The 6,000-nt window shown below is 40.8% G+C and overlaps 1 long non-coding RNA gene across 1 annotated transcript in view; it reads right to left on the bottom strand.

The window, feature by feature from the left end:
- Positions 1-2,765: 2,765 nt before the first annotated feature.
- Positions 2,766-6,000, bottom strand: part of LOC130542717 (uncharacterized) — a 51,344-nt gene continuing 48,109 nt past the window's right edge. The window contains exon 8 of the long non-coding RNA XR_008957452.1: positions 2,766-4,082. This is a non-coding gene — a long non-coding RNA (uncharacterized LOC130542717). The remainder of the gene's footprint in view (positions 4,083-6,000) is intronic.

Raw genomic sequence — 6,000 nt, 5'->3', positions numbered from 1 at the left:
TGGAATGATTAGCTGGACAAGATATATCCACAGGAAACATAAGGCATGCCCCCACTTGTGTATTTAAACACATATCTAATATGTTAATCTGCAAAGAGAGATGTCTGAGAAGTTGTTCACCAAAACAGTAATCCTGGTTTTCTCCAGGGTGGGATTTCTGGAGGTTTTTTCCTTAGTTTTTTTCCATACTGCTTGGTTTGTTTATTTGGGGGATTTAAGATTTTTTTTTTTTTTACAATGATCAGGAAAGACTTTTATAAAAAACATAAAACCATTTTCAAAGTGAGACAATGTATATAAAGAAAATCACACACAGTAAGTGCTCAAACAGTGGTAGATGTTATTACTTGAAAACTTGTCATGAAAAGATGGGTCGTTTGATCCCAGAAAATCACCATTTAACTATATTTTAGACCCATAAAGCCCAATTCTTAAGAATATAGTCTTTGAAATCAGACAGTTCTGGGTTTAAATTCCAGTTCTGTTTCTTTTTTTCCCCTTGTCAATCTTTTTAGATGCCACATCTTGAGCAAAACAGCTTTGATTCTTCCCTCTGTAAAATGAAATGCTTTTCCCCTCATCCAATCACCCAAATCCTGCACAACCTTCAGAGCCTTCAGTGTTTTCAGCTGCCCTGAACACATGGAATTCCTGGAATACTTGCAGACTTGGTCATTTTTTAGGGTCCTGGATATAATCATGGAACCTGGTCACTGTCAACACAGCTAATTCCCTACACAATATCTATTCTTTCCTCTCTCTTTATCAACAGAACTTAAATTTCATGCAAGGCAGCAATGTGCCCAATTAAAAATACCTACCAGACTTCCTTGCAGTTAGGGGTGGTCATGTGATCCAGTTTGACCAATGAAATATAAGAAGTATTCTTATATATTACAAGAGACTGCCAAGAAAATTGTGTCCCTGATCACAAAGGATATGTTCAGCTTTCATATATTCTTTGCCCTTAACTCTTTCCCCTGTTCCTGCCTAAAGCAAGACAATGACACTTAGAGAGTCAGTAGCCATTTTTGCAATTATAAGAACCACCCACCAAGAATGACAGAGTAAGAAAGCAGAAGTCAGTTCTTTGCTGACTTTCACAGAGATGCTATACAGATCCTGGGCCACATACCCTAGACTCCCTGCTAGTGAGAAAAAGAAATCTTTACCAGGTTAACCCACTGCTGTCTGGATTGTTACATGTAGCCAAATGCAATCCCAAGTGAATACACTACTTTATAGTTAGGATTCAAATAAGATGTTTGTTAAGCACTTAGCCTAGTGTCTGGAACATAGGAATAACTTAATGAATTATTTGTTGATGAGTTCTAATTTTCTTCCTAGTAAGACGGAATCAGGAATTGAAAATAGAGTCTATGACACAGACTGTAATAGAGAGTTGGGAATTTTACTTACTCATTCGTTTGTAAAGTTCTTAGACTCATGCCCAGCAGACAAGAAGCACTTTACAAATATTTGATAAATAAATAAAATCCTAACAAATGTTTACTGAATGCCCACAATGTGTCAGGCACTGTTCTAGATGCTGGGACTACAGCAGCAAGAAAGACAGTATTCCTGCTCTTAAAGCACTTGCATTTTAGAAAGAATAAGAAGAAATGAACAATAAGCAAATAAATGAATACACAAGGAATTTCATGAAAATAAAAGAGGATGATGTGATAGAGACACAGAACTCCCTAGGTAGGCTATATAGGGAAGGCATCTTCGAGCAGGAGACACTGAAGATAAGACCTGATCCATAAGAAGGAGCCAACGCCGCAAAGGTCTGGGGTAGAACACTGCAGACAAAGGGAGGTCAAAAGTCCTAAGAAGGTAGGTATGAGTTTGTCGTTATGAAGGAATAGTGTTCCTGAAATCACCAAAGGGTTGCATTTGCAAGCACAGAGAGGAATGCATACAGAGGGTAAATCCACATTTTATACTGCTTTAAATGTATACAGTTTGGGGGACCCTCTTTAAGGAAAAGAATATGAAAGTACAAATCTAAAATGGGGCTGTGGAAGGGAGCTTTTCAAGTGAAGTGAGTGGCTCTCAGACTTAAGCTGCACGAACTGCAGCGGAAATCTATTTCAGGTTGGACCTGGGGTGATAGAGAAAAGTAGATTTATTTACATATGAGTTATTCATACTCTTTTGGTAGTCAGAGACCCATCTGAGGTAGATGGAGTGAAAAAGTTGACATTTATAAGGATCCGGGATATCTCACAGGACCCAGGGGTGAGAACCTAGCTGGGCCAAATATACATTGCAACCAGAGTCTCAAACACAAGCAGGACTCCCCATGTTTTATCTCTTTCTAAACCTATACATGTGCTGCATTCTTATTTTTCTCTTTGAAGATCAACTCCGTGTGCTTTTCTGACACAGGGAGCAGAAAACCATGGCCGCGCATGTTACATCCTGCAGCCCCCAGCACCGGTTCCCAGGCCAACTTCCCAGGGAAGCAGTCTGACTGACAGATTGAGACAGGCGTCCATCCTTGAGTCAAAAAAACCCAGCATGATGGCAATGAGGAGACCACTCAACTGTGAGATGGGGACAAAGGCAGTCGCCTGAAAAAGAGGAATCACTGTGAGCGGGGAAGCAAACCGGAGATGTGTCTGCCTCACCTGTTAGTCTCTGACTATAGAGCAGCGCCGTCCAACAGAAACACGATGCGACCGCACCGATGTGAGCCGCGTATGTCATTGAACATTTTCCAGCAGATGCATTACAGGAATACAAAGAAACAGATGAGATTAATTTTAAAAATCTACTTTATTGAACTCAACATATTCAAAATACTATTACTTTAACATATGTGATATACAAATATCTTACGTTCTTTTCTACATAGGAAGTCTCTGAAATCCAGCTTTGAATATCTGTATTTCAGCCCATCTCAATGCGGGCCAGCCACATTGCAAGCGCTCCGGAGCCACAGGCAGTAGCGGCTCCCATGCTGGACAGGCAGGTCTAGATTTCTTGGCTGAGGTCTGGTTGAGGCTGCTACTCACATCCCAGCAGGCCCAAGTCCGTCATGATCAAACAGCATTCTCTTGCCTGGCGCAGTTGTCATTACTGCGCGTCTGCTCTTGGGCTCTGATAAATGTGCAGGATTAATCATCACTGGCTTTCAAAGTGCACACAGCACAAGCACATTTGCTGCCAAATTGCAATTACAGAGTTCTTTCTCTGATGGATCCAGAGTTTAATGTCTTTGCACTTCCTTTATTCCAGAAATGAGATTAAAGCCACACACACACACACACACACACACACACACAAAAGGCCCGCAGAAACCTACAGCTCCATCAGCAAATCGTTCAGCCTTGGTAGGAAGGTCATTAGACTGGTTTTATAGAGAGTCCATAAAGCATCAGGAAAACAGATAAATGTCAAAATCCTGGTTGCTCAGCTGCACTTCAGCTCAGCCTCCCAAAGGTAATAAATGCATCTCTCCAAAGAGGATCTGCTTTCTCTTCAGTTCGCTGCATCCAGGTAAATAAACAGTACAAAGCATATTTCTTTTTCATTACGTGTATTTTCCCCCCAAGTTGTAGCCAACACAGATGTGTATACAGGTTAGATCTGCTCCATCTCACTTGGAGAGACTAGTTTCTCTTCTGGCTATTGATTTTTCAGATCACTTCGGTTGAAAAGACAAGATGTGACTGGTTTAGAAGTCTCTTATTTTTTTTGTCTACAGGCAATTTGTGATGGTTGCCTAGTAAATCGACAGCTACTATACATCGGGCATTTCTTGTGTGCCAGGCAATGTGCTAAGTGCTTACAGACATCACGTTAGTCAATTTTTGCAACAACGCCATAGGTTAGTACTATTATTAACATCCCCAACTTGTACAGGAGGAAACTGAAGTTTGACAATGCTAAGTGACATGCCTGAAGTCACATGGTTACTAAGCAATAAATCCAAGATTTGAACCCAAGTTGCCTCACTTAAGTTGCTACGGTCTGCATATCAATTTGGGGTAATTTCTGAAACAGAAGGCCATCCGGGTCTCCAGTGACCAGAACTTTCACCTGAAGACTTCTTGGGGCATCTGAGAAGGTGTCTGAGAAGAGAGGATAGTGGAATGAGGTCATCAGCGGGCAAGGCTGCAAGGTGGCAAAATGGAGCTCCTTTTAAGTGGGAAAAATAAAGACAGGTGGGCAAATGCCTGGGGAGGAAGCAGTTGACCAACCCTGACAAAGAAAGGCTGGACTCTCCTCGGCCCCCAGTGTAAACCAGCTCTGACCTTATTCAGCAGACTTGAACAAGGCACCTGGCTTTCAGGGATGTAAAGATAATGGCTCTGCCAGGCCTCCCTGAGGGCCTATTTGGATTAACTAGTTAATGGTTATATACTAGTTTGAGTAGGCAAAGGGCCCAATAAAATCTTTACTCAAGCCTTTTTAGCATAGAACTGAGCCCCCGTTGATAATAAATGTGAAAGGAAGATCAGGCCCTCTTCAGTTTTATTGCTTTAATTGAGCCATTTGGCAGTACTAGGCCAGTCAAGAAAATAATAGCATGCCCACATTAATTAGCCAACTTGACTCTGAGAGACAACACCAGTAATGTTCTGAGGACCTGAATTTAATGTTGGTAACCTCAAGTGGAGGGCTGGCTTTGGATAAATATTGGTTGAATTACTAAATGCACAAATTCGATGTTTGCTCAAGCACCTACTAGGTGCCAAACAGTGGACTGCAAATATCAGGCTTTAAAAAGCCACCTTTCTGATGTAAATATTTTGTCTGGAGATTGGGAATGTTACCATATCATACCGAACGAGGATTTCTCCATCACTGAGTTTCTGCACAATCAGCAGTAAAATAAACTATCAAAGTACTCAACAATCCCACTTAACAGCAAATTAACAAAAAATTTCTCATAGCAAAGAGAAATTGAAAATTCAATAGCAGCTCTCTTGGCAGAATGGCCCTGGAAGACAGAAATCTTCATTTGCCAAACACAGGAAAAATAAGAGAATTTTCAGGAGCTATTTTGATAACAACTATAAATTTTAAAATATGCAGAATATTTTCATCCTTTAAAGGACCAGATTTCCACAAGGCAAGAGTATGTAAGTTCCCAGTTAGAGGTGAAGTCAATCTCAATTATGTAACATCCTCCTGTCAATTCTTACCTGTTTGGAAAAATGTGAAATGTGCAAGTTTCCATAGAAATAACCAGGCAATTGTCCAGCTGGTTTTAAAAGTGGCTAAACCCTATTAATCATTTAATACCTTACCTCATGTGAGATAAACACAAGGGAAGTCACTGCCAGGCTACAGTATTTTCTCAAACCCTAATTTGTTCATTCATTCTTTTATTCATTTTACTAAAATAAATTGAGGGCCTACTCTATGCCAGGCATTGTTCCAGGGAAGCATGAACAAACCAAGATCACCTGTCCTCCTAGAATCTACATTTTATTTATTTTTAATTTACTTACTTTTTAATATTTTATTTACTTATTTTTCAGAGAGAGAGAGAGAGGGCGCAGGTGTGGGCACAAGCAGGGCGAAGGGCAGAAGGAGAGGAAGAAGCAGGCTCCCTGACAAGCAAGCAGCCCAACGCAGGACTCCATCCCAGGACCACTGGATCATGACCTGAGCCGAAGGCAGACACTTAACTGAACAAGCCACCCAGGTATCCCTAGAATCTACATTTTAGCAAACGCTTTCAATTCCCAATAGAACCCAAGTATGCTTCAAGTTGTAGTTTAACAAAACGAGAAATAGCCTTTTGGGCTAGCCCTCAGATTTCCTCATGTCAATTCATTCTTTCAGCAAATACTAACTACTGGGCTACTCTGAAACAATACAAGTACCTATCCAGACGGCAGTCATGTTTTCAACAGATCTCACTGTCTAAATGGAAACACAAAGCATTTACAACAACAAGAAGAACAATAACAACAACAACAACACCCCCCCCCAACACTACAAGGTATTAATGCCATGAGCAAAGCAGATAGAATGCTG

The sequence above is a fragment of the Ursus arctos genome, unplaced genomic scaffold (assembly GCF_023065955.2).
Source record: "Ursus arctos isolate Adak ecotype North America unplaced genomic scaffold, UrsArc2.0 scaffold_5, whole genome shotgun sequence".
NCBI lineage: Eukaryota > Metazoa > Chordata > Mammalia > Carnivora > Ursidae > Ursus > Ursus arctos.
This window is presented reverse-complemented; position numbering and strand designations above follow the sequence as displayed.